Below are 26,900 nucleotides of genomic sequence, written 5' to 3'. Positions count from 1 at the left end.
CGTCCCGCGCGTGCGCAGTCAGCGGCAGCGACGCGCTGGGGGTGGGCAGCGGGTAGGTGAAGGAGGCCGGGCGAGGAGACGAGGGGGGCTGGGAGGGCTCCACCTTGGCGAGTCCAGCCGCGGAGGCGCATCTTGTGTGAGTGTGAGTGAGTGTGAGTGTGTGTGTGTGTGTATAGAGAGACAGCCCCCCACCCCGCCCCGCCCCGCCCCGCCCAGCCCCGCCCATCACCCCCATCCCTGGGAGCCCGCGGGACCCGGCCGGCGAACTCAACCGGCGCGGGGCCTGGGGCGGGAGGCGGCGGCGGGGAAGCCCAGAGAGGCTCGGCTTCTCGAGCGGGGCAGGGGCGCCCTCCGCCGCCGTCTAGGGCGACACCACCCTGAACGCCCCCGATCTCGTCTGGTCTCGGAAGCTAAGCAGGGTCGGGCCTGGTTAGTACTTGGATGGGAGACCGCCTGGGAATACCGGGTGCCACAGGCTGCTGCTTTTTTTTTTTTTTGCCTCTTGTTCTGTCCCCTTTCTGGGAGCGCGGCGGCGGCCCGGGGTGGGGGTCACCCCCACCCTCAGCGCCCGCGCGGTGCCTGGCGCCCCAGCCCGCACCGTGGGGCCTCCTCTTGTCCCAAGCCGCGACACCGCTGCCACGCAGCAGCATGCGTGGCATCTGGACTGTCAGGTCTCAGACCAAAGGTCTGCTCTGTGGGAACCGACACGCTGGAGGAAACCTTGAGAGTCTGAGAGGGGAGGGAGTTCCAGAAGAAGGCCAGGATGTCATTTTGAGGGAGTATGTGACCAGAACTCGTCCCGTTGCTTTTGGGGTTCTATGGGCTACACGCAGGAATCTTTGGTGGTGGCACCTGATGTTGGGGGATCCGGAGTCACACCCAGACCTGCTCCACAGGCCTCCTTTTACTTTTCTCTTCGGATTCATTATTTTTAAAAAGTGTCTCTTACCTCTAGGATTGCATTTTCTTTTCTCTCTCTTTTCAAGCAGATGATGGGAGTACAAGTATGCAGGTGACATGTGTTGCCCGTGCCCCCCTCCCCCCTGTGTTCTTTTTTTTTTTTTTTTTTTTTTGAGACAGAGTCTCGTTTTGCTGCCCAGGCTAGAGTGAGTGCCATGGCGTCAGCCTAGCTCACAGCAACCTCAATCTCCGGGCTCAAGCAATCCTGCTGCCTCAGCCTCCCGAGTAGTTGGGACTACAGGCATGCACCACCACGCCCGGCTGTGTTTTTCTATATATATTAGTTGGCCAATTAATTTCTTTCTATTTTTAGTAGAGACGGGGTCTCGCTCTTGCTCAGGCTGGTTTCGAACTCCTGACCTGGAGCAATCCGCCCGCCTCGGCCTCCCAGAGAGCTAGGATTACAGGCGTGAGCCACCGCGCCCGGCCCCCCCTGTGTTCTTATTCATATACCTCTCATGTTGTTCCAGCGTATTGTGGGGGTACCAATGTTAAGGTCGGGTGCCTTGCCCTCTCCAAGCCTCCCCCCTCGGGTCAGAGCTTCAAGTGCGCCCATCCCCCAGTCGGTGCGCGCCCATCCCCCAGTCGGTGCGCACCCACCCCATGCCTAATGGATGTGTATGCCCCTCCCCTCCCCCCACCCGCCCGACACCCACCCGATGAAGGTGATTCCTCTCTGTCCACTTAGGTGTCCATCCGTTCGTACCAATTTGCTGGTGAGCGCGCTCACGTGGTGCTCGTGTGTCCATTCTTGGGATACTTGGCTTACTGGAACGGGTTCCAGCTCTGGCCAGGAGAACACGAGAGGCGCCCTCTCACCGCTGCTCCTCACAGCCGAATGGCACTCCGTGGTGTCCACGCGCCACATTTTATTGATGCACTCCTGGATGGAGGGGCACTCGGGTCGCTTCCACGTCTTTGCGATTGTGAATTGTGCCCTAACTGTCACCCTAACCCTTACCCAGCCCGTCTCCTCTGCCCCTGCCTGACGCACTCCTCCCCGGCCAGGCCCGTCACTGTCCTGGGCCCCCGCCTGACCGGCTCCTCCCCGCCCGGCCGGTCACCGTCCTCTGCCCCTGCCTGACACGCTCCTTCCCGCCCGGCCTCTCACCGTCCTCGGCCCCTGCCTGACCGGCTCCTCCGTCGCCCGGGCCTTCCAAGGGCTTGGTGTGGACGCTGCTTCCAGGAAGCCCTCCAGAAACCCGGCAGCAGGGTGGCCGCAGCAGTCTCCAGCAGCCGTCCCTAAGTCGCGTGAGTGCGGGGGACGTGCCCCCGCTGTGCCGCGGGGGCCCAGCCTGGTGTCTTCCCTGAGGCCCTGCGGCTGCCGGCTGGGCTGCCGCTCCCCGCAAGGGGAGAGCCGCGGAGGTGGGGACCGCCTCCTGATGGGGACGTACACGCAGCTCTCCACGTCGGATTCCGGGGCTCTCTGTCCTGCCCGAAGGCCCAGCTGGCCTGCGGGTCCTTAGAGTGGCAAAAACATCCGAAAACTGAGATTGAGGGTCCGGTGGGTGTCTGCACTTTTGTGCTGGGCACCCCAGGGAGGCCCGGGGGCTGGCTGGACAACGTGGTCTGCTGGGCGGGGGGGTTGGAGGAGCAACTGATGCCCTTTGCACTTTGGGTAGCAAGAGTCTGAGGTGTCTCTGAGCCCTGTGCCCTGTGAGGGGGGAGGCGGGGGGGAGGAGGAGGAGGAGGAGGAGGAGGAGGTGGGAAGGGCCGGGGCCTGCAGTCCTGTTCCCGGGGTGGCACGGCAAGTGGCTTCTTCCACAGGCTGCTTGGCCTGGGCTCCCTGCACCTGGGCCTTTGGAGGACCGGCCCTGTGCTTGCCAACACTTCCTGCAGGGACCCAGAGCTGGGAGGTGGCATCTCTCAGCCCTGGGTCGGGCAGAGCCCCAGCGGGCCATGCCCACAACCTCTGTCAGCACCGGTCCCCCAGAAGGCTCCTTTGGGACCAGGATTCTCTTGCGGTGACTCTTTAAGGTCTGGCCCCTGGATGGAGGGGCACCAGGAGTAGAGGAGCAGGAAGGGGAAGGGGGTGGCCATGCGAGGGGACACTTTGAGGCCAAGTCCCAGCTTCAGCCTGATCCTCCTGGGAACCCCGCTCTGAGACAAGGAGCCGGGCTTCGCATTCCCACAGCAGCCAGTCGTGGGCTGAGGACACCTGGGGCGTTGGGAACTCCCTGGCTTCTCCTTGGTTTAACGTCTAGAGCTGCTTGTGAATCGCGCCGCCACACACACCCGAGCGCAGGTGTCTTCCGCACAGACTGCGGGCCTCGCTCTTCTGAATGCCGCTAGCTCGCCACCCACCCACCCACGGGTGAACCTGGTCAGGGTGCTTTCTCTCAGGGGCAGACTCTTTTCCGGGCGGGCTACCGGTGTCTCTGTTTGCTCGTTTCTTTCTTCCATTTCGGGAAAGTCTTCCTTGCTGGGTGTGGAAATCTCCTATGCCTTCCCAAGCCTATTCTGTCAGCTTTAAAATTCTCTTTCAGTTGCCACCCTCACAGATGGATTAGGAAACTCTTTCCGGTGCACTCATTAGTGAAATGACCTCCAGGAAGCTGGAATCCAATATCTAATGGCCGATTTTTAGCGAGTCCACACGCCAGGGTGGTCGGGGTCCAATGCAGCCCCGGCCAGGCCCAGGCCCCTTGGACTGGGCCACAGGAGGACACGGAGGAGGGTCCCGGCCCCCACGAAGCGGTGCCGGCAGTTCTCCACGGGCTTGGGCGTTTTCCAGAGGTAGGAGATGGAGGGGACTGATTTCTTCAGCGCCCCCCAAACCACGCCACCCCACCCCACCCATGGGACACATCCCCAGAGAGAGACGCCCCGTACACTGGCTGTGCCCCAGCCCTGGCCCGGGGGAATAGGCGGCAGCCCACCCACAGGGCGAGGGGGGGGCGCAGCTGAAAGGGGTTGTGGGGGAGGGCGGCCCCTGGCTGGGGTCAAAGGGCGAGCGTCCCGCGCGTGCGCAGTCAGCGGCAGCGACGCGCTGGGGGTGGGCAGCGGGTAGGTGAAGGAGGCCGGGCGAGGAGACGAGGGGGGCTGGGAGGGTTCCACCTTGGCGAGTCCAGCCGTGGAGGCGCATCTTGTGTGAGTGTGAGTGAGTGTGAGTGTGTGTGTGTGTGTGTGTGTGTAGAGAGAGACAGCCCCCCACCCCGCCCCGCCCCGCCCATCACCCCCGTCCCTGGGAGCCCGCGGGACCCGGCCGGCGAACTCAACCGGCCCGGCCCGGCGCGGGGCCTGGGGCGGGAGGCGGGGCCTGGGGCGGGAGGAGGCGGCGGCGGGGAAGCCCAGAGAGGCTCGGCTTCTCGAGCGGGGCAGGGGCGTCCTCCGCCGCCGTCTAGGGCCACACCACCCTGAACGCCCCCGATCTCGTCTGGTCTCGGAAGCTAAGCAGGGTCGGGCCTGGTTAGTACTTGGATGGGAGACCGCCTGGGAATACCGGGTGCCACAGGCTGCCGCTTTTTTTTTTTTTTTTGCCTCTTGTTCTGTCCCCTTTCTGGGAGCGCGGCGGCGGCCCGGGGTGGGGGTCACCCCCACCCTCAGCGCCCGCGCGGTGCCTGGCGCCCCAGCCCGCACCGTGGGGCCTCCTCTTGTCCCAAGCCGCGACACCGCCGCCACGCGGCAGCATGCGTGGCATCTGGACTGTCAGGTCTCAGACCAAAGGTCTGCTCTGTGGGAACCGACACGCTGGAGGAAACCTTGAGAGTCTGAGAGGGGAGGGAGTTCCAGAAGAAGGCCAGGATGTCATTTTGAGGGAGTATGTGACCAGAACTCGTCCCGTTGCTTTTGGGGTTCTATGGGCTACACGCAGGAATCTTTGGTGGTGGCACCTGATGTTGGGGGATCCGGAGTCACACCCAGACCTGCTCCACAGGCCTCCTTTTACTTTTCTCTTCGGATTCATTATTTTTAAAAAGTGTCTCTTACCTCTAGGATTGCATTTTCTTTTCTCTCTCTTTTCAAGCAGATGATGGGAGTACAAGTATGCAGGTGACATGTGTTGCCCGTGCCCCCCTCCCCCCTGTGTTCTTTTTTTTTTTTTTTTTTTTGAGACAGAGTCTCGTTTTGCTGCCCAGGCTAGAGTGAGTGCCATGGCGTCAGCCTAGCTCACAGCAACCTCAATCTCCGGGCTCAAGCAATCCTGCTGCCTCAGCCTCCCGAGTAGTTGGGACTACAGGCATGCACCACCACGCCCGGCTGTGTTTTTCTATATATATTAGTTGGCCAATTAATTTCTTTCTATTTTTAGTAGAGACGGGGTCTCGCTCTTGCTCAGGCTGGTTTCGAACTCCTGACCTGGAGCAATCCGCCCGCCTCGGCCTCCCAGAGAGCTAGGATTACAGGCGTGAGCCACCGCGCCCGGCCCCCCCTGTGTTCTTATTCATATACCTCTCATGTTGTTCCAGCGTATTGTGGGGGTACCAATGTTAAGGTCGGGTGCCTTGCCCTCTCCAAGCCTCCCCCCTCGGGTCAGAGCTTCAAGTGCGCCCATCCCCCAGTCGGTGCGCGCCCATCCCCCAGTCGGTGCGCACCCACCCCATGCCTAATGGATGTGTATGCCCCTCCCCTCCCCCCACCCGCCCGACACCCACCCGATGAAGGTGATTCCTCTCTGTCCACTTAGGTGTCCATCCGTTCGTACCAATTTGCTGGTGAGCGCGCTCACGTGGTGCTCGTGTGTCCATTCTTGGGATACTTGGCTTACTGGAACGGGTTCCAGCTCTGGCCAGGAGAACACGAGAGGCGCCCTCTCACCGCTGCTCCTCACAGCCGAATGGCACTCCGTGGTGTCCACGCGCCACATTTTATTGATGCACTCCTGGATGGAGGGGCACTCGGGTCGCTTCCACGTCTTTGCGATTGTGAATTGTGCCCTAACTGTCACCCTAACCCTTACCCAGCCCGTCTCCTCTGCCCCTGCCTGACGCACTCCTCCCCGGCCAGGCCCGTCACTGTCCTGGGCCCCCGCCTGACCGGCTCCTCCCCGCCCGGCCGGTCACCGTCCTCTGCCCCTGCCTGACACGCTCCTTCCCGCCCGGCCTCTCACCGTCCTCGGCCCCTGCCTGACCGGCTCCTCCGTCGCCCGGGCCTTCCAAGGGCTTGGTGTGGACGCTGCTTCCAGGAAGCCCTCCAGAAACCCGGCAGCAGGGTGGCCGCAGCAGTCTCCAGCAGCCGTCCCTAAGTCGCGTGAGTGCGGGGGACGTGCCCCCGCTGTGCCGCGGGGGCCCAGCCTGGTGTCTTCCCTGAGGCCCTGCGGCTGCCGGCTGGGCTGCCGCTCCCCGCAAGGGGAGAGCCGCGGAGGTGGGGACCGCCTCCTGATGGGGACGTACACGCAGCTCTCCACGTCGGATTCCGGGGCTCTCTGTCCTGCCCGAAGGCCCAGCTGGCCTGCGGGTCCTTAGAGTGGCAAAAACATCCGAAAACTGAGATTGAGGGTCCGGTGGGTGTCTGCACTTTTGTGCTGGGCACCCCAGGGAGGCCCGGGGGCTGGCTGGACAACGTGGTCTGCTGGGCGGGGGGGTTGGAGGAGCAACTGATGCCCTTTGCACTTTGGGTAGCAAGAGTCTGAGGTGTCTCTGAGCCCTGTGCCCTGTGAGGGGGGAGGCGGGGGGGAGGAGGAGGAGGAGGAGGAGGAGGAGGTGGGAAGGGCCGGGGCCTGCAGTCCTGTTCCCGGGGTGGCACGGCAAGTGGCTTCTTCCACAGGCTGCTTGGCCTGGGCTCCCTGCACCTGGGCCTTTGGAGGACCGGCCCTGTGCTTGCCAACACTTCCTGCAGGGACCCAGAGCTGGGAGGTGGCATCTCTCAGCCCTGGGTCGGGCAGAGCCCCAGCGGGCCATGCCCACAACCTCTGTCAGCACCGGTCCCCCAGAAGGCTCCTTTGGGACCAGGATTCTCTTGCGGTGACTCTTTAAGGTCTGGCCCCTGGATGGAGGGGCACCAGGAGTAGAGGAGCAGGAAGGGGAAGGGGGTGGCCATGCGAGGGGACACTTTGAGGCCAAGTCCCAGCTTCAGCCTGATCCTCCTGGGAACCCCGCTCTGAGACAAGGAGCCGGGCTTCGCATTCCCACAGCAGCCAGTCGTGGGCTGAGGACACCTGGGGCGTTGGGAACTCCCTGGCTTCTCCTTGGTTTAACGTCTAGAGCTGCTTGTGAATCGCGCCGCCACACACACCCGAGCGCAGGTGTCTTCCGCACAGACTGCGGGCCTCGCTCTTCTGAATGCCGCTAGCTCGCCACCCACCCACCCACGGGTGAACCTGGTCAGGGTGCTTTCTCTCAGGGGCAGACTCTTTTCCGGGCGGGCTACCGGTGTCTCTGTTTGCTCGTTTCTTTCTTCCATTTCGGGAAAGTCTTCCTTGCTGGGTGTGGAAATCTCCTATGCCTTCCCAAGCCTATTCTGTCAGCTTTAAAATTCTCTTTCAGTTGCCACCCTCACAGATGGATTAGGAAACTCTTTCCGGTGCACTCATTAGTGAAATGACCTCCAGGAAGCTGGAATCCAATATCTAATGGCCGATTTTTAGCGAGTCCACACGCCAGGGTGGTCGGGGTCCAATGCAGCCCCGGCCAGGCCCAGGCCCCTTGGACTGGGCCACAGGAGGACACGGAGGAGGGTCCCGGCCCCCACGAAGCGGTGCCGGCAGTTCTCCACGGGCTTGGGCGTTTTCCAGAGGTAGGAGATGGAGGGGACTGATTTCTTCAGCGCCCCCCAAACCACGCCACCCCACCCCACCCATGGGACACATCCCCAGAGAGAGACGCCCCGTACACTGGCTGTGCCCCAGCCCTGGCCCGGGGGAATAGGCGGCAGCCCACCCACAGGGCGAGGGGGGGGCGCAGCTGAAAGGGGTTGTGGGGGAGGGCGGCCCCTGGCTGGGGTCAAAGGGCGAGCGTCCCGCGCGTGCGCAGTCAGCGGCAGCGACGCGCTGGGGGTGGGCAGCGGGTAGGTGAAGGAGGCCGGGCGAGGAGACGAGGGGGGCTGGGAGGGTTCCACCTTGGCGAGTCCAGCCGTGGAGGCGCATCTTGTGTGAGTGTGAGTGAGTGTGAGTGTGTGTGTGTGTGTGTGTGTGTAGAGAGAGACAGCCCCCCACCCCGCCCCGCCCCGCCCATCACCCCCGTCCCTGGGAGCCCGCGGGACCCGGCCGGCGAACTCAACCGGCCCGGCCCGGCGCGGGGCCTGGGGCGGGAGGCGGGGCCTGGGGCGGGAGGAGGCGGCGGCGGGGAAGCCCAGAGAGGCTCGGCTTCTCGAGCGGGGCAGGGGCGTCCTCCGCCGCCGTCTAGGGCCACACCACCCTGAACGCCCCCGATCTCGTCTGGTCTCGGAAGCTAAGCAGGGTCGGGCCTGGTTAGTACTTGGATGGGAGACCGCCTGGGAATACCGGGTGCCACAGGCTGCCGCTTTTTTTTTTTTTTTTGCCTCTTGTTCTGTCCCCTTTCTGGGAGCGCGGCGGCGGCCCGGGGTGGGGGTCACCCCCACCCTCAGCGCCCGCGCGGTGCCTGGCGCCCCAGCCCGCACCGTGGGGCCTCCTCTTGTCCCAAGCCGCGACACCGCCGCCACGCGGCAGCATGCGTGGCATCTGGACTGTCAGGTCTCAGACCAAAGGTCTGCTCTGTGGGAACCGACACGCTGGAGGAAACCTTGAGAGTCTGAGAGGGGAGGGAGTTCCAGAAGAAGGCCAGGATGTCATTTTGAGGGAGTATGTGACCAGAACTCGTCCCGTTGCTTTTGGGGTTCTATGGGCTACACGCAGGAATCTTTGGTGGTGGCACCTGATGTTGGGGGATCCGGAGTCACACCCAGACCTGCTCCACAGGCCTCCTTTTACTTTTCTCTTCGGATTCATTATTTTTAAAAAGTGTCTCTTACCTCTAGGATTGCATTTTCTTTTCTCTCTCTTTTCAAGCAGATGATGGGAGTACAAGTATGCAGGTGACATGTGTTGCCCGTGCCCCCCTCCCCCCTGTGTTCTTTTTTTTTTTTTTTTTTTTGAGACAGAGTCTCGTTTTGCTGCCCAGGCTAGAGTGAGTGCCATGGCGTCAGCCTAGCTCACAGCAACCTCAATCTCCGGGCTCAAGCAATCCTGCTGCCTCAGCCTCCCGAGTAGTTGGGACTACAGGCATGCACCACCACGCCCGGCTGTGTTTTTCTATATATATTAGTTGGCCAATTAATTTCTTTCTATTTTTAGTAGAGACGGGGTCTCGCTCTTGCTCAGGCTGGTTTCGAACTCCTGACCTGGAGCAATCCGCCCGCCTCGGCCTCCCAGAGAGCTAGGATTACAGGCGTGAGCCACCGCGCCCGGCCCCCCCTGTGTTCTTATTCATATACCTCTCATGTTGTTCCAGCGTATTGTGGGGGTACCAATGTTAAGGTCGGGTGCCTTGCCCTCTCCAAGCCTCCCCCCTCGGGTCAGAGCTTCAAGTGCGCCCATCCCCCAGTCGGTGCGCGCCCATCCCCCAGTCGGTGCGCACCCACCCCATGCCTAATGGATGTGTATGCCCCTCCCCTCCCCCCACCCGCCCGACACCCACCCGATGAAGGTGATTCCTCTCTGTCCACTTAGGTGTCCATCCGTTCGTACCAATTTGCTGGTGAGCGCGCTCACGTGGTGCTCGTGTGTCCATTCTTGGGATACTTGGCTTACTGGAACGGGTTCCAGCTCTGGCCAGGAGAACACGAGAGGCGCCCTCTCACCGCTGCTCCTCACAGCCGAATGGCACTCCGTGGTGTCCACGCGCCACATTTTATTGATGCACTCCTGGATGGAGGGGCACTCGGGTCGCTTCCACGTCTTTGCGATTGTGAATTGTGCCCTAACTGTCACCCTAACCCTTACCCAGCCCGTCTCCTCTGCCCCTGCCTGACGCACTCCTCCCCGGCCAGGCCCGTCACTGTCCTGGGCCCCCGCCTGACCGGCTCCTCCCCGCCCGGCCGGTCACCGTCCTCTGCCCCTGCCTGACACGCTCCTTCCCGCCCGGCCTCTCACCGTCCTCGGCCCCTGCCTGACCGGCTCCTCCGTCGCCCGGGCCTTCCAAGGGCTTGGTGTGGACGCTGCTTCCAGGAAGCCCTCCAGAAACCCGGCAGCAGGGTGGCCGCAGCAGTCTCCAGCAGCCGTCCCTAAGTCGCGTGAGTGCGGGGGACGTGCCCCCGCTGTGCCGCGGGGGCCCAGCCTGGTGTCTTCCCTGAGGCCCTGCGGCTGCCGGCTGGGCTGCCGCTCCCCGCAAGGGGAGAGCCGCGGAGGTGGGGACCGCCTCCTGATGGGGACGTACACGCAGCTCTCCACGTCGGATTCCGGGGCTCTCTGTCCTGCCCGAAGGCCCAGCTGGCCTGCGGGTCCTTAGAGTGGCAAAAACATCCGAAAACTGAGATTGAGGGTCCGGTGGGTGTCTGCACTTTTGTGCTGGGCACCCCAGGGAGGCCCGGGGGCTGGCTGGACAACGTGGTCTGCTGGGCGGGGGGGTTGGAGGAGCAACTGATGCCCTTTGCACTTTGGGTAGCAAGAGTCTGAGGTGTCTCTGAGCCCTGTGCCCTGTGAGGGGGGAGGCGGGGGGGAGGAGGAGGAGGAGGAGGAGGAGGAGGTGGGAAGGGCCGGGGCCTGCAGTCCTGTTCCCGGGGTGGCACGGCAAGTGGCTTCTTCCACAGGCTGCTTGGCCTGGGCTCCCTGCACCTGGGCCTTTGGAGGACCGGCCCTGTGCTTGCCAACACTTCCTGCAGGGACCCAGAGCTGGGAGGTGGCATCTCTCAGCCCTGGGTCGGGCAGAGCCCCAGCGGGCCATGCCCACAACCTCTGTCAGCACCGGTCCCCCAGAAGGCTCCTTTGGGACCAGGATTCTCTTGCGGTGACTCTTTAAGGTCTGGCCCCTGGATGGAGGGGCACCAGGAGTAGAGGAGCAGGAAGGGGAAGGGGGTGGCCATGCGAGGGGACACTTTGAGGCCAAGTCCCAGCTTCAGCCTGATCCTCCTGGGAACCCCGCTCTGAGACAAGGAGCCGGGCTTCGCATTCCCACAGCAGCCAGTCGTGGGCTGAGGACACCTGGGGCGTTGGGAACTCCCTGGCTTCTCCTTGGTTTAACGTCTAGAGCTGCTTGTGAATCGCGCCGCCACACACACCCGAGCGCAGGTGTCTTCCGCACAGACTGCGGGCCTCGCTCTTCTGAATGCCGCTAGCTCGCCACCCACCCACCCACGGGTGAACCTGGTCAGGGTGCTTTCTCTCAGGGGCAGACTCTTTTCCGGGCGGGCTACCGGTGTCTCTGTTTGCTCGTTTCTTTCTTCCATTTCGGGAAAGTCTTCCTTGCTGGGTGTGGAAATCTCCTATGCCTTCCCAAGCCTATTCTGTCAGCTTTAAAATTCTCTTTCAGTTGCCACCCTCACAGATGGATTAGGAAACTCTTTCCGGTGCACTCATTAGTGAAATGACCTCCAGGAAGCTGGAATCCAATATCTAATGGCCGATTTTTAGCGAGTCCACACGCCAGGGTGGTCGGGGTCCAATGCAGCCCCGGCCAGGCCCAGGCCCCTTGGACTGGGCCACAGGAGGACACGGAGGAGGGTCCCGGCCCCCACGAAGCGGTGCCGGCAGTTCTCCACGGGCTTGGGCGTTTTCCAGAGGTAGGAGATGGAGGGGACTGATTTCTTCAGCGCCCCCCAAACCACGCCACCCCACCCCACCCATGGGACACATCCCCAGAGAGAGACGCCCCGTACACTGGCTGTGCCCCAGCCCTGGCCCGGGGGAATAGGCGGCAGCCCACCCACAGGGCGAGGGGGGGGCGCAGCTGAAAGGGGTTGTGGGGGAGGGCGGCCCCTGGCTGGGGTCAAAGGGCGAGCGTCCCGCGCGTGCGCAGTCAGCGGCAGCGACGCGCTGGGGGTGGGCAGCGGGTAGGTGAAGGAGGCCGGGCGAGGAGACGAGGGGGGCTGGGAGGGTTCCACCTTGGCGAGTCCAGCCGTGGAGGCGCATCTTGTGTGAGTGTGAGTGAGTGTGAGTGTGTGTGTGTGTGTGTGTGTGTAGAGAGAGACAGCCCCCCACCCCGCCCCGCCCCGCCCATCACCCCCGTCCCTGGGAGCCCGCGGGACCCGGCCGGCGAACTCAACCGGCCCGGCCCGGCGCGGGGCCTGGGGCGGGAGGCGGGGCCTGGGGCGGGAGGAGGCGGCGGCGGGGAAGCCCAGAGAGGCTCGGCTTCTCGAGCGGGGCAGGGGCGTCCTCCGCCGCCGTCTAGGGCCACACCACCCTGAACGCCCCCGATCTCGTCTGGTCTCGGAAGCTAAGCAGGGTCGGGCCTGGTTAGTACTTGGATGGGAGACCGCCTGGGAATACCGGGTGCCACAGGCTGCCGCTTTTTTTTTTTTTTTTGCCTCTTGTTCTGTCCCCTTTCTGGGAGCGCGGCGGCGGCCCGGGGTGGGGGTCACCCCCACCCTCAGCGCCCGCGCGGTGCCTGGCGCCCCAGCCCGCACCGTGGGGCCTCCTCTTGTCCCAAGCCGCGACACCGCCGCCACGCGGCAGCATGCGTGGCATCTGGACTGTCAGGTCTCAGACCAAAGGTCTGCTCTGTGGGAACCGACACGCTGGAGGAAACCTTGAGAGTCTGAGAGGGGAGGGAGTTCCAGAAGAAGGCCAGGATGTCATTTTGAGGGAGTATGTGACCAGAACTCGTCCCGTTGCTTTTGGGGTTCTATGGGCTACACGCAGGAATCTTTGGTGGTGGCACCTGATGTTGGGGGATCCGGAGTCACACCCAGACCTGCTCCACAGGCCTCCTTTTACTTTTCTCTTCGGATTCATTATTTTTAAAAAGTGTCTCTTACCTCTAGGATTGCATTTTCTTTTCTCTCTCTTTTCAAGCAGATGATGGGAGTACAAGTATGCAGGTGACATGTGTTGCCCGTGCCCCCCTCCCCCCTGTGTTCTTTTTTTTTTTTTTTTTTTTGAGACAGAGTCTCGTTTTGCTGCCCAGGCTAGAGTGAGTGCCATGGCGTCAGCCTAGCTCACAGCAACCTCAATCTCCGGGCTCAAGCAATCCTGCTGCCTCAGCCTCCCGAGTAGTTGGGACTACAGGCATGCACCACCACGCCCGGCTGTGTTTTTCTATATATATTAGTTGGCCAATTAATTTCTTTCTATTTTTAGTAGAGACGGGGTCTCGCTCTTGCTCAGGCTGGTTTCGAACTCCTGACCTGGAGCAATCCGCCCGCCTCGGCCTCCCAGAGAGCTAGGATTACAGGCGTGAGCCACCGCGCCCGGCCCCCCCTGTGTTCTTATTCATATACCTCTCATGTTGTTCCAGCGTATTGTGGGGGTACCAATGTTAAGGTCGGGTGCCTTGCCCTCTCCAAGCCTCCCCCCTCGGGTCAGAGCTTCAAGTGCGCCCATCCCCCAGTCGGTGCGCACCCACCCCATGCCTAATGGATGTGTATGCCCCTCCCCTCCCCCCACCCGCCCGACACCCACCCGATGAAGGTGATTCCTCTCTGTCCACTTAGGCGTCCATCCGTTCGTACCAATTTGCCGGTGAGCGCGCTCACGTGGTGCTCGTGTGTCCATTCTTGGGATACTTGGCTTACTGGAACGGGTTCCAGCTCTGGCCAGGAGAACACGAGAGGCGCCCTCTCACGGCTGCTCCTCACAGCCGAATGGCACTCCGTGGTGTCCACGCGCCACATTTTATTGATGCACTCCTGGATGGATGGGCACTCGGGTCGCTTCCACGTCTTTGCGATTGTGAATTGTGCCCTAACTGTAACCCTAACCCTTACCCAGCCCGTCTCCTCTGCCCCTGCCTGACGCACTCCTCCCCGGCCAGGCCCGTCACTGTCCTGGGCCCCCGCCTGACCGGCTCCTCCCCGCCCGGCCGGTCACCGTCCTCTGCCCCTGCCTGACACGCTCCTTCCCGCCCGGCCTCTCACCGTCCTCGGCCCCTGCCTGACCGGCTCCTCCGTCGCCCGGGCCTTCCAAGGGCTTGGTGTGGACGCTGCTTCCAGGAAGCCCTCCAGAAACCCGGCAGCAGGGTGGCCGCAGCAGTCTCCAGCAGCCGTCCCTAAGTCGCGTGAGTGCGGGGGACGTGCCCCCGCTGTGCCGCGGGGGCCCAGCCTGGTGTCTTCCCTGAGGCCCTGCGGCTGCCGGCTGGGCTGCCGCTCCCCGCAAGGGGAGAGCCGCGGAGGTGGGGACCGCCTCCTGATGGGGACGTACACGCAGCTCTCCACGTCGGATTCCGGGGCTCTCTGTCCTGCCCGAAGGCCCAGCTGGCCTGCGGGTCCTTAGAGTGGCAAAAACATCCGAAAACTGAGATTGAGGGTCCGGTGGGTGTCTGCACTTTTGTGCTGGGCACCCCAGGGAGGCCCGGGGGCTGGCTGGACAACGTGGTCTGCTGGGCGGGGGGGTTGGAGGAGCAACTGATGCCCTTTGCACTTTGGGTAGCAAGAGTCTGAGGTGTCTCTGAGCCCTGTGCCCTGTGGGGGGGGGCGGGGGGGGAGGAGGAGGAGGAGGAGGAGGAGGTGGGAAGGGCCGGGGCCTGCAGTCCTGTTCCCGGGGTGGCACGGCAAGTGGCTTCTTCCACAGGCTGCTTGGCCTGGGCTCCCTGCACCTGGGCCTTTGGAGGACCGGCCCTGTGCTTGCCAACACTTCCTGCAGGGACCCAGAGCTGGGAGGTGGCATCTCTCAGCCCTGGGTCGGGCAGAGCCCCAGCGGGCCATGCCCACAACCTCTCTCAGCACCGGTCCCCCAGAAGGCTCCTTTGGGACCAGGATTCTCTTGCGGTGACTCTTTAAGGTCTGGCCCCTGGATGGAGGGGCACCAGGAGTAGAGGAGCAGGAAGGGGAAGGGGGTGGCCATGCGAGGGGACACTTTGAGGCCGAGTCCCAGCTTCAGCCTGATCCTCCTGGGAACCCCGCTCTGAGACAAGGAGCCGGGCTTCGCATTCCCACAGCAGCCAGTCGTGGGCTGAGGACACCTGGGGCGTTGGGAACTCCCTGGCTTCTCCTTGGTTTAACGTCTAGAGCTGCTTGTGAATCGCGCCGCCACACACACCCGAGCGCAGGTGTCTTCCGCACAGACTGCGGGCCTCGCTCTTCTGAACGCCGCTAGCTCGCCACCCACCCACGGGTGAACCTGGTCAGGGTGCTTTCTCTCAGGGGCAGACTCTTTTCCGGGCGGGCTACCGGTGTCTCTGTTTGCTCGTTTCTTTCTTCCATTTCGGGAAAGTCTTCCTTGCTGGGTGTGGAAATCTCCTATGCCTTCCCTCGCCTATTCTGTCAGCTTTCAAATTCTCTTTCAGTTGCCACCCTCACAGATGGATTAGGAAACTCTTTCCGGTGCACTCATTAGTGAAATGACCTCCAGGAAGCTGGAATCCAATATCTAATGGCCGATTTTTAGCGAGTCCACACGCCAGGGTGGTCGGGGTCCAATGCAGCCCCGGCCAGGCCCAGGCCCCTTGGACTGGGCCACAGGAGGACACGGAGGAGGGTCCCGGCCCCCACGAAGCGGTGCCGGCAGTTCTCCACGGGCTTGGGCGTTTTCCAGAGGTAGGAGATGGAGGGGACTGATTTCTTCAGCGCCCCCCAAACCACGCCACCCCACCCCACCCATGGGACACATCCCCAGAGAGAGACGCCCCATACACTGGCTGTGCCCCAGCCCTGGCCCGGGGGAATAGGCGGCAGCCCACCCACAGGGCGAGGGGGGGGGCGCAGCTGAAAGGGGTTGTGGGGGAGGGCGGCCCCTGGCTGGGGTCAAAGGGCGAGCGTCCCGCGCGTGCGCAGTCAGCGGCAGGCAGCGACGCGCTGGGGGTGGGCAGCGGGTAGGTGAAGGAGGCCGGGCGAGGAGACGAGGGGGGCTGGGAGGGCTCCACCTTGGCGAGTCCAGCCGTGGAGGCGCATCTTGTGTGAGTGTGAGTGAGTGTGAGTGTGTGTGTGTGTGTATAGAGAGACAGCCCCCCGCCCCGCCCCGCCCCGCCCATCACCCCCGTCCCTGGGAGCCTGGGGGACCCGGCCGGCGAACTCAACCGGCCCGGCCTGGCGCGGGGCCTGGGGCGGGAGGCGGGGCCTGGGGCGGGAGGCGGCGGCGGCGGCGGGGAAGCCCAGAGAGGCTCGGCTTCTCGAGCGGGGCAGGGGCGTCCTCCGCCGCCGTCTAGGGCCACACCACCCTGAACGCCCCCGATCTCGTCTGGTCTCGGAAGCTAAGCAGGGTCGGGCCTGGTTAGTACTTGGATGGGAGACCGCCTGGGAATACCGGGTGCCACAGGCTGCCGCTTTTTTTTTTTTTTTTGCCTCTTGTTCTGTCCCCTTTCTGGGAGCGCGGCGGCGGCCCGGGGTGGGGTTCACCCCCACCCTCAGCGCCCGCGCGGTGCCTGGCGCCCCAGCCCGCACCGTGGGGCCTCCTCTTGTCCCAAGCCGCGACACCGCCGCCACGCGGCAGCATGCGTGGCATCTGGACTGTCAGGTCTCAGACCAAAGGTCTGCTCTGTGGGAACCGACACGCTGGAGGAAACCTTGAGAGTCTGAGAGGGGAGGGAGTTCCAGAAGAAGGCCAGGATGTCATTTTGAGGGAGTATGTGACCAGAACTCGTCCCGTTGCTTTTGGGGTTCTATGGGCTACACGCAGGAATCTTTGGTGGTGGCACCTGATGTTGGGGGATCCGGAGTCACACCCAGACCTGCTCCACAGGCCTCCTTTTACTTTTCTCTTCGGATTCATTATTTTTAAAAAGTGTCTCTTACCTCTAGGATTGCATTTTCTTTTCTCTCTCTTTTCAAGCAGATGATGGGAGTACAAGTATGCAGGTGACATGTGTTGCCCGTGCCCCCCTCCCCCCTGTGTTCTTTTTTTTTTTTTTTTTTTTGAGACAGAGTCTCGTTTTGCTGCCCAGGCTAGAGTGAGTGCCATGGCGTCAGCCTAGCTCACAGCAACCTCAATCTCCGGGCTCAAGCAATCCTGCTGCCTCAGCCTCCCGAGTAGTTGGGACTACAGGCATGCACCACCACGCCCGGCTGTGTTTTTCTATATATATTAGTTGGCCAATTAATTTCTTTCTATTTTTAGTAGAGACGGGGTCTCGCTCTTGCTCAGGCTGGTTTCGAACTCCTGACCTGGAGCAATCCGCCCGCCTCGGCCTCCCAGAGAGCTAGGATTACAGGCGTGAGCCACCGCGCCCGGCCCCCCCTGTGTTCTTATTCATATACCTCTCATGTTGTTCCAGCGTATTGTGGGGGTACCAATGTTAAGGTCGGGTGCCTTGCCCTCTCCAAGCCTCCCCCCTCGGGTCAGAGCTTCAAGTGCGCCCATCCCCCAGTCGGTGCGCGCCCATCCCCCAGTCGGTGCGCACCCACCCCATGCCTAATGGATGTGTATGCCCCTCCCCTCCCCCCACCCGCCCGACACCCACCCGATGAAGGTGATTCCTCTCTGTCCACTTAGGCGTCCATCCGTTCGTACCAATTTGCCGGTGAGCGCGCTCACGTGGTGCTCGTGTGTCCATTCTTGGGATACTTGGCTTACTGGAACGGGTTCCAGCTCTGGCCAGGAGAACACGAGAGGCGCCCTCTCACGGCTGCTCCTCACAGCCGAATGGCACTCCGTGGTGTCCACGCGCCACATTTTATTGATGCACTCCTGGATGGATGGGCACTCGGGTCGCTTCCACGTCTTTGCGATTGTGAATTGTGCCCTAACTGTAACCCTAACCCTTACCCAGCCCGTCTCCTCTGCCCCTGCCTGACGCACTCCTCCCCGGCCAGGCCCGTCACTGTCCTGGGCCCCCGCCTGACCGGCTCCTCCCCGCCCGGCCGGTCACCGTCCTCTGCCCCTGCCTGACACGCTCCTTCCCGCCCGGCCTCTCACCGTCCTCGGCCCCTGCCTGACCGGCTCCTCCGTCGCCCGGGCCTTCCAAGGGCTTGGTGTGGACGCTGCTTCCAGGAAGCCCTCCAGAAACCCGGCAGCAGGGTGGCCGCAGCAGTCTCCAGCAGCCGTCCCTAAGTCGCGTGAGTGCGGGGGACGTGCCCCCGCTGTGCCGCGGGGGCCCAGCCTGGTGTCTTCCCTGAGGCCCTGCGGCTGCCGGCTGGGCTGCCGCTCCCCGCAAGGGGAGAGCCGCGGAGGTGGGGACCGCCTCCTGATGGGGACGTACACGCAGCTCTCCACGTCGGATTCCGGGGCTCTCTGTCCTGCCCGAAGGCCCAGCTGGCCTGCGGGTCCTTAGAGTGGCAAAAACATCCGAAAACTGAGATTGAGGGTCCGGTGGGTGTCTGCACTTTTGTGCTGGGCACCCCAGGGAGGCCCGGGGGCTGGCTGGACAACGTGGTCTGCTGGGCGGGGGGGTTGGAGGAGCAACTGATGCCCTTTGCACTTTGGGTAGCAAGAGTCTGAGGTGTCTCTGAGCCCTGTGCCCTGTGAGGGGGGAGGCGGGGGGGAGGAGGAGGAGGAGGAGGAGGAGGAGGTGGGAAGGGCCGGGGCCTGCAGTCCTGTTCCCGGGGTGGCACGGCAAGTGGCTTCTTCCACAGGCTGCTTGGCCTGGGCTCCCTGCACCTGGGCCTTTGGAGGACCGGCCCTGTGCTTGCCAACACTTCCTGCAGGGACCCAGAGCTGGGAGGTGGCATCTCTCAGCCCTGGGTCGGGCAGAGCCCCAGCGGGCCATGCCCACAACCTCTGTCAGCACCGGTCCCCCAGAAGGCTCCTTTGGGACCAGGATTCTCTTGCGGTGACTCTTTAAGGTCTGGCCCCTGGATGGAGGGGCACCAGGAGTAGAGGAGCAGGAAGGGGAAGGGGGTGGCCATGCGAGGGGACACTTTGAGGCCGAGTCCCAGCTTCAGCCTGATCCTCCTGGGAACCCCGCTCTGAGACAAGGAGCCGGGCTTCGCATTCCCACAGCAGCCAGTCGTGGGCTGAGGACACCTGGGGCGTTGGGAACTCCCTGGCTTCTCCTTGGTTTAACGTCTAGAGCTGCTTGTGAATCGCGCCGCCACACACACCCGAGCGCAGGTGTCTTCCGCACAGACTGCGGGCCTCGCTCTTCTGAATGCCGCTAGCTCGCCACCCACCCACCCACGGGTGAACCTGGTCAGGGTGCTTTCTCTCAGGGGCAGACTCTTTTCCGGGCGGGCTACCGGTGTCTCTGTTTGCTCGTTTCTTTCTTCCATTTCGGGAAAGTCTTCCTTGCTGGGTGTGGAAATCTCCTATGCCTTCCCAAGCCTATTCTGTCAGCTTTAAAATTCTCTTTCAGTTGCCACCCTCACAGATGGATTAGGAAACTCTTTCCGGTGCACTCATTAGTGAAATGACCTCCAGGAAGCTGGAATCCAATATCTAATGGCCGATTTTTAGCGAGTCCACACGCCAGGGTGGTCGGGGTCCAATGCAGCCCCGGCCAGGCCCAGGCCCCTTGGACTGGGCCACAGGAGGACACGGAGGAGGGTCCCGGCCCCCACGAAGCGGTGCCGGCAGTTCTCCACGGGCTTGGGCGTTTTCCAGAGGTAGGAGATGGAGGGGACTGATTTCTTCAGCGCCCCCCAAACCACGCCACCCCACCCCACCCATGGGACACATCCCCAGAGAGAGACGCCCCGTACACTGGCTTTGCCCCAGCCCTGGCCCGGGGGAATAGGCGGCAGCCCACCCACGGGGCGGGGGGGGGGCGCAGCTGAAAGGGGTTGTGGGGGAGGGCGGCCCCTGGCTGGGGTCAAAGGGCGAGCGTCCCGCGCGTGCGCAGTCAGCGGCAGCGACGCGCTGGGGGTGGGCAGCGGGTAGGTGAAGGAGGCCGGGCGAGGAGACGAGGGGGGCTGGGAGGGCTCCACCTTGGCGAGTCCAGCCGTGGAGGCGCATCTTGTGTGAGTGTGAGTGAGTGTGAGTGTGTGTGTGTGTGTATAGAGAGACAGCCCCCCACCCCGCCCCGCCCCGCCCCGCCCAGCCCCGCCCATCACCCCCATCCCTGGGAGCCCGCGGGACCCGGCCGGCGAACTCAACCGGCCCGGGGCCTGGGGCGGGAGGCGGCGGCGGGGAAGCCCAGAGAGGCTCGGCTTCTCGAGCGGGGCAGGGGCGCCCTCCGCCGCCGTCTAGGGCGACACCACCCTGAACGCCCCCGATCTCGTCTGGTCTCGGAAGCTAAGCAGGGTCGGGCCTGGTTAGTACTTGGATGGGAGACCGCCTGGGAATACCGGGTGCCACAGGCTGCTGCTTTTTTTTTTTTTTGCCTCTTGTTCTGTCCCCTTTCTGGGAGCGCGGCGGCGGCCCGGGGTGGGGGTCACCCCCACCCTCAGCGCCCGCGCGGTGCCTGGCGCCCCAGCCCGCACCGTGGGGCCTCCTCTTGTCCCAAGCCGCGACACCGCTGCCACGCGGCAGCATGCGTGGCATCTGGACTGTCAGGTCTCAGACCGAAGGTCTGCTCTGTGGGAACCGACACGCTGGAGGAAACCTTGAGAGTCTGAGAGGGGAGGGAGTTCCAGAAGAAGGCCAGGATGTCATTTTGAGGGAGTATGTGACCAGAACTCGTCCCGTTGCTTTTGGGGTTCTATGGGCTACACGCAGGAATCTTTGGTGGTGGCACCTGATGTTGGGGGATCCGGAGTCACACCCAGACCTGCTCCACAGGCCTCCTTTTACTTTTCTCTTCGGATTCATTATTTTTAAAAAGTGTCTCTTACCTCTAGGATTGCATTTTCTTTTCTCTCTCTTTTCAAGCAGATGATGGGAGTACAAGTATGCAGGTGACATGTGTTGCCCGTGCCCCCCTCCCCCCTGTGTTCTTTTTTTTTTTTTTTTTTTTTTGAGACAGAGTCTCGTTTTGCTGCCCAGGCTAGAGTGAGTGCCATGGCGTCAGCCTAGCTCACAGCAACCTCAATCTCCGGGCTCAAGCAATCCTGCTGCCTCAGCCTCCCGAGTAGTTGGGACTACAGGCATGCACCACCACGCCCGGCTGTGTTTTTCTATATATATTAGTTGGCCAATTAATTTCTTTCTATTTTTAGTAGAGACGGGGTCTCGCTCTTGCTCAGGCTGGTTTCGAACTCCTGACCTGGAGCAATCCGCCCGCCTCGGCCTCCCAGAGAGCTAGGATTACAGGCGTGAGCCACCGCGCCCGGCCCCCCCTGTGTTCTTATTCATATACCTCTCATGTTGTTCCAGCGTATTGTGGGGGTACCAATGTTAAGGTCGGGTGCCTTGCCCTCTCCAAGCCTCCCCCCTCGGGTCAGAGCTTCAAGTGCGCCCATCCCCCAGTCGGTGCGCGCCCATCCCCCAGTCGGTGCGCACCCACCCCATGCCTAATGGATGTGTATGCCCCTCCCCTCCCCCCACCCGCCCGACACCCACCCGATGAAGGTGATTCCTCTCTGTCCACTTAGGTGTCCATCCGTTCGTACCAATTTGCTGGTGAGCGCGCTCACGTGGTGCTCGTGTGTCCATTCTTGGGATACTTGGCTTACTGGAACGGGTTCCAGCTCTGGCCAGGAGAACACGAGAGGCGCCCTCTCACCGCTGCTCCTCACAGCCGAATGGCACTCCGTGGTGTCCACGCGCCACATTTTATTGATGCACTCCTGGATGGAGGGGCACTCGGGTCGCTTCCACGTCTTTGCGATTGTGAATTGTGCCCTAACTGTCACCCTAACCCTTACCCAGCCCGTCTCCTCTGCCCCTGCCTGACGCACTCCTCCCCGGCCAGGCCCGTCACTGTCCTGGGCCCCCGCCTGACCGGCTCCTCCCCGCCCGGCCGGTCACCGTCCTCTGCCCCTGCCTGACACGCTCCTTCCCGCCCGGCCTCTCACCGTCCTCGGCCCCTGCCTGACCGGCTCCTCCGTCGCCCGGGCCTTCCAAGGGCTTGGTGTGGACGCTGCTTCCAGGAAGCCCTCCAGAAACCCGGCAGCAGGGTGGCCGCAGCAGTCTCCAGCAGCCGTCCCTAAGTCGCGTGAGTGCGGGGGACGTGCCCCCGCTGTGCCGCGGGGGCCCAGCCTGGTGTCTTCCCTGAGGCCCTGCGGCTGCCGGCTGGGCTGCCGCTCCCCGCAAGGGGAGAGCCGCGGAGGTGGGGACCGCCTCCTGATGGGGACGTACACGCAGCTCTCCACGTCGGATTCCGGGGCTCTCTGTCCTGCCCGAAGGCCCAGCTGGCCTGCGGGTCCTTAGAGTGGCAAAAACATCCGAAAACTGAGATTGAGGGTCTGGTGGGTGTCTGCACTTTTGTGCTGGGCACCCCAGGGAGGCCCGGGGGCTGGCTGGACAACGTGGTCTGCTGGGCGGGGGGGTTGGAGGAGCAACTGATGCCCTTTGCACTTTGGGTAGCAAGAGTCTGAGGTGTCTCTGAGCCCTGTGCCCTGTGAGGTGGGAGGCGGGGGGGAGGAGGAGGAGGAGGAGGAGGAGGAGGTGGGAAGGGCCGGGGCCTGCAGTCCTGTTCCCGGGGTGGCACGGCAAGTGGCTTCTTCCACAGGCTGCTTGGCCTGGGCTCCCTGCACCTGGGCCTTTGGAGGACCGGCCCTGTGCTTGCCAACACTTCCTGCAGGGACCCAGAGCTGGGAGGTGGCATCTCTCAGCCCTGGGTCGGGCAGAGCCCCAGCGGGCCATGCCCACAACCTCTGTCAGCACCGGTCCCCCAGAAGGCTCCTTTGGGACCAGGATTCTCTTGCGGTGACTCTTTAAGGTCTGGCCCCTGGATGGAGGGGCACCAGGAGTAGAGGAGCAGGAAGGGGAAGGGGGTGGCCATGCGAGGGGACACTTTGAGGCCAAGTCCCAGCTTCAGCCTGATCCTCCTGGGAACCCCGCTCTGAGACAAGGAGCCGGGCTTCGCATTCCCACAGCAGCCAGTCGTGGGCTGAGGACACCTGGGGCGTTGGGAACTCCCTGGCTTCTCCTTGGTTTAACGTCTAGAGCTGCTTGTGAATCGCGCCGCCACACACACCCGAGCGCAGGTGTCTTCCGCACAGACTGCGGGCCTCGCTCTTCTGAATGCCGCTAGCTCGCCACCCACCCACCCACGGGTGAACCTGGTCAGGGTGCTTTCTCTCAGGGGCAGACTCTTTTCCGGGCGGGCTACCGGTGTCTCTGTTTGCTCGTTTCTTTCTTCCATTTCGGGAAAGTCTTCCTTGCTGGGTGTGGAAATCTCCTATGCCTTCCCAAGCCTATTCTGTCAGCTTTAAAATTCTCTTTCAGTTGCCACCCTCACAGATGGATTAGGAAACTCTTTCCGGTGCACTCATTAGTGAAATGACCTCCAGGAAGCTGGAATCCAATATCTAATGGCCGATTTTTAGCGAGTCCACACGCCAGGGTGGTCGGGGTCCAATGCAGCCCCGGCCAGGCCCAGGCCCCTTGGACTGGGCCACAGGAGGACACGGAGGAGGGTCCCGGCCCCCACGAAGCGGTGCCGGCAGTTCTCCACGGGCTTGGGCGTTTTCCAGAGGTAGGAGATGGAGGGGACTGATTTCTTCAGCGCCCCCCAAACCACGCCACCCCACCCCACCCATGGGACACATCCCCAGAGAGAGACGCCCCGTACACTGGCTGTGCCCCAGCCCTGGCCCGGGGGAATAGGCGGCAGCCCACCCACGGGTCGAGGGGGGGGCGCAGCTGAAAGGGGTTGTGGGGGAGGGCGGCCCCTGGCTGGGGTCAAAGGGCGAGCGTCCCGCGCGTGCGCAGTCAGCGGCAGCGACGCGCTGGGGGTGGGCAGCGGGTAGGTGAAGGAGGCCGGGCGAGGAGACGAGGGGGGCTGGGAGGGCTCCACCTTGGCGAGTCCAGCCGTGGAGGCGCATCTTGTGTGAGTGTGAGTGAGTGTGAGTGTGTGTGTGTGTGTGTGTGTGTAGAGAGAGACAGCCCCCCACCCCGCCCCGCCCCGCCCATCACCCCCGTCCCTGGGAGCCCGCGGGACCCGGCCGGCGAACTCAACCGGCCCGGCCCGGCGCGGGGCCTGGGGCGGGAGGCGGGGCCTGGGGCGGGAGGAGGCGGCGGCGGGGAAGCCCAGAGAGGCTCGGCTTCTCGAGCGGGGCAGGGGCGTCCTCCGCCGCCGTCTAGGGCCACACCACCCTGAACGCCCCCGATCTCGTCTGGTCTCGGAAGCTAAGCAGGGTCGGGCCTGGTTAGTACTTGGATGGGAGACCGCCTGGGAATACCGGGTGCCACAGGCTGCCGCTTTTTTTTTTTTTTTTGCCTCTTGTTCTGTCCCCTTTCTGGGAGCGCGGCGGCGGCCCGGGGTGGGGGTCACCCCCACCCTCAGCGCCCGCGCGGTGCCTGGCGCCCCAGCCCGCACCGTGGGGCCTCCTCTTGTCCCAAGCCGCGACACCGCCGCCACGCGGCAGCATGCGTGGCATCTGGACTGTCAGGTCTCAGACCAAAGGTCTGCTCTGTGGGAACCGACACGCTGGAGGAAACCTTGAGAGTCTGAGAGGGGAGGGAGTTCCAGAAGAAGGCCAGGATGTCATTTTGAGGGAGTATGTGACCAGAACTCGTCCCGTTGCTTTTGGGGTTCTATGGGCTACACGCAGGAATCTTTGGTGGTGGCACCTGATGTTGGGGGATCCGGAGTCACACCCAGACCTGCTCCACAGGCCTCCTTTTACTTTTCTCTTCGGATTCATTATTTTTAAAAAGTGTCTCTTACCTCTAGGATTGCATTTTCTTTTCTCTCTCTTTTCAAGCAGATGATGGGAGTACAAGTATGCAGGTGACATGTGTTGCCCGTGCCCCCCTCCCCCCTGTGTTCTTTTTTTTTTTTTTTTTTTTTTGAGACAGAGTCTCGTTTTGCTGCCCAGGCTAGAGTGAGTGCCATGGCGTCAGCCTAGCTCACAGCAACCTCAATCTCCGGGCTCAAGCAATCCTGCTGCCTCAGCCTCCCGAGTAGTTGGGACTACAGGCATGCACCACCACGCCCGGCTGTGTTTTTCTATATATATTAGTTGGCCAATTAATTTCTTTCTATTTTTAGTAGAGACGGGGTCTCGCTCTTGCTCAGGCTGGTTTCGAACTCCTGACCTGGAGCAATCCGCCCGCCTCGGCCTCCCAGAGAGCTAGGATTACAGGCGTGAGCCACCGCGCCCGGCCCCCCCTGTGTTCTTATTCATATACCTCTCATGTTGTTCCAGCGTATTGTGGGGGTACCAATGTTAAGGTCGGGTGCCTTGCCCTCTCCAAGCCTCCCCCCTCGGGTCAGAGCTTCAAGTGCGCCCATCCCCCAGTCGGTGCGCGCCCATCCCCCAGTCGGTGCGCACCCACCCCATGCCTAATGGATGTGTATGCCCCTCCCCTCCCCCCACCCGCCCGACACCCACCCGATGAAGGTGATTCCTCTCTGTCCACTTAGGTGTCCATCCGTTCGTACCAATTTGCTGGTGAGCGCGCTCACGTGGTGCTCGTGTGTCCATTCTTGGGATACTTGGCTTACTGGAACGGGTTCCAGCTCTGGCCAGGAGAACACGAGAGGCGCCCTCTCACCGCTGCTCCTCACAGCCGAATGGCACTCCGTGGTGTCCACGCGCCACATTTTATTGATGCACTCCTGGATGGAGGGGCACTCGGGTCGCTTCCACGTCTTTGCGATTGTGAATTGTGCCCTAACTGTCACCCTAACCCTTACCCAGCCCGTCTCCTCTGCCCCTGCCTGACGCACTCCTCCCCGGCCAGGCCCGTCACTGTCCTGGGCCCCCGCCTGACCGGCTCCTCCCCGCCCGGCCGGTCACCGTCCTCTGCCCCTGCCTGACACGCTCCTTCCCGCCCGGCCTCTCACCGTCCTCGGCCCCTGCCTGACCGGCTCCTCCGTCGCCCGGGCCTTCCAAGGGCTTGGTGTGGACGCTGCTTCCAGGAAGCCCTCCAGAAACCCGGCAGCAGGGTGGCCGCAGCAGTCTCCAGCAGCCGTCCCTAAGTCGCGTGAGTGCGGGGGACGTGCCCCCGCTGTGCCGCGGGGGCCCAGCCTGGTGTCTTCCCTGAGGCCCTGCGGCTGCCGGCTGGGCTGCCGCTCCCCGCAAGGGGAGAGCCGCGGAGGTGGGGACCGCCTCCTGATGGGGACGTACACGCAGCTCTCCACGTCGGATTCCGGGGCTCTCTGTCCTGCCCGAAGGCCCAGCTGGCCTGCGGGTCCTTAGAGTGGCAAAAACATCCGAAAACTGAGATTGAGGGTCCGGTGGGTGTCTGCACTTTTGTGCTGGGCACCCCAGGGAGGCCCGGGGGCTGGCTGGACAACGTGGTCTGCTGGGCGGGGGGGTTGGAGGAGCAACTGATGCCCTTTGCACTTTGGGTAGCAAGAGTCTGAGGTGTCTCTGAGCCCTGTGCCCTGTGAGGTGGGAGGCGGGGGGGAGGAGGAGGAGGAGGAGGAGGAGGAGGTGGGAAGGGCCGGGGCCTGCAGTCCTGTTCCCGGGGTGGCACGGCAAGTGGCTTCTTCCACAGGCTGCTTGGCCTGGGCTCCCTGCACCTGGGCCTTTGGAGGACCGGCCCTGTGCTTGCCAACACTTCCTGCAGGGACCCAGAGCTGGGAGGTGGCATCTCTCAGCCCTGGGTCGGGCAGAGCCCCAGCGGGCCATGCCCACAACCTCTGTCAGCACCGGTCCCCCAGAAGGCTCCTTTGGGACCAGGATTCTCTTGCGGTGACTCTTTAAGGTCTGGCCCCTGGATGGAGGGGCACCAGGAGTAGAGGAGCAGGAAGGGGAAGGGGGTGGCCATGCGAGGGGACACTTTGAGGCCAAGTCCCAGCTTCAGCCTGATCCTCCTGGGAACCCCGCTCTGAGACAAGGAGCCGGGCTTCGCATTCCCACAGCAGCCAGTCGTGGGCTGAGGACACCTGGGGCGTTGGGAACTCCCTGGCTTCTCCTTGGTTTAACGTCTAGAGCTGCTTGTGAATCGCGCCGCCACACACACCCGAGCGCAGGTGTCTTCCGCACAGACTGCGGGCCTCGCTCTTCTGAATGCCGCTAGCTCGCCACCCACCCACCCACGGGTGAACCTGGTCAGGGTGCTTTCTCTCAGGGGCAGACTCTTTTCC

At 63.2% G+C, this 26,900-nt stretch overlaps 7 non-coding genes across 7 annotated transcripts; all 7 read left to right on the top strand.

Annotated features, from left to right (window-relative positions):
- The first annotated feature begins 359 nt into the window (after window positions 1-359).
- On the top strand, window positions 360-478 carry LOC142864406 (5S ribosomal RNA). Its single transcript, XR_012914964.1, has one exon. It is a non-coding gene; the product is annotated as a 5S ribosomal RNA (ribosomal RNA).
- Window positions 479-4,298: 3,820 nt separating this feature from the next.
- On the top strand, window positions 4,299-4,417 carry LOC142864378 (5S ribosomal RNA). Its single transcript, XR_012914936.1, has one exon. It is a non-coding gene; the product is annotated as a 5S ribosomal RNA (ribosomal RNA).
- A 3,820-nt stretch (window positions 4,418-8,237) lies between these two features.
- On the top strand, window positions 8,238-8,356 carry LOC142864376 (5S ribosomal RNA). The gene has a single exon (XR_012914934.1). It is a non-coding gene; the product is annotated as a 5S ribosomal RNA (ribosomal RNA).
- Window positions 8,357-12,176: 3,820 nt separating this feature from the next.
- LOC142864375 (5S ribosomal RNA) lies at window positions 12,177-12,295 on the top strand. The gene has a single exon (XR_012914933.1). It is a non-coding gene; the product is annotated as a 5S ribosomal RNA (ribosomal RNA).
- A 3,790-nt stretch (window positions 12,296-16,085) lies between these two features.
- Window positions 16,086-16,204, top strand: LOC142864374 (5S ribosomal RNA). Its single transcript, XR_012914932.1, has one exon. It is a non-coding gene; the product is annotated as a 5S ribosomal RNA (ribosomal RNA).
- Window positions 16,205-19,999: 3,795 nt separating this feature from the next.
- On the top strand, window positions 20,000-20,118 carry LOC142864405 (5S ribosomal RNA). The gene has a single exon (XR_012914963.1). It is a non-coding gene; the product is annotated as a 5S ribosomal RNA (ribosomal RNA).
- Window positions 20,119-23,938: 3,820 nt separating this feature from the next.
- LOC142864373 (5S ribosomal RNA) lies at window positions 23,939-24,057 on the top strand. The gene has a single exon (XR_012914931.1). It is a non-coding gene; the product is annotated as a 5S ribosomal RNA (ribosomal RNA).
- The last annotated feature ends 2,843 nt before the right edge of the window (window positions 24,058-26,900 follow it).

This window comes from Microcebus murinus, chromosome 25 (genome assembly GCF_040939455.1).
Source record: "Microcebus murinus isolate Inina chromosome 25, M.murinus_Inina_mat1.0, whole genome shotgun sequence".
NCBI classification, from domain to species: domain Eukaryota; kingdom Metazoa; phylum Chordata; class Mammalia; order Primates; family Cheirogaleidae; genus Microcebus; species Microcebus murinus.
The sequence above is the reverse complement of the archived record's forward strand: the minus strand, read 5'-3'. Positions and strand labels throughout refer to the sequence as shown.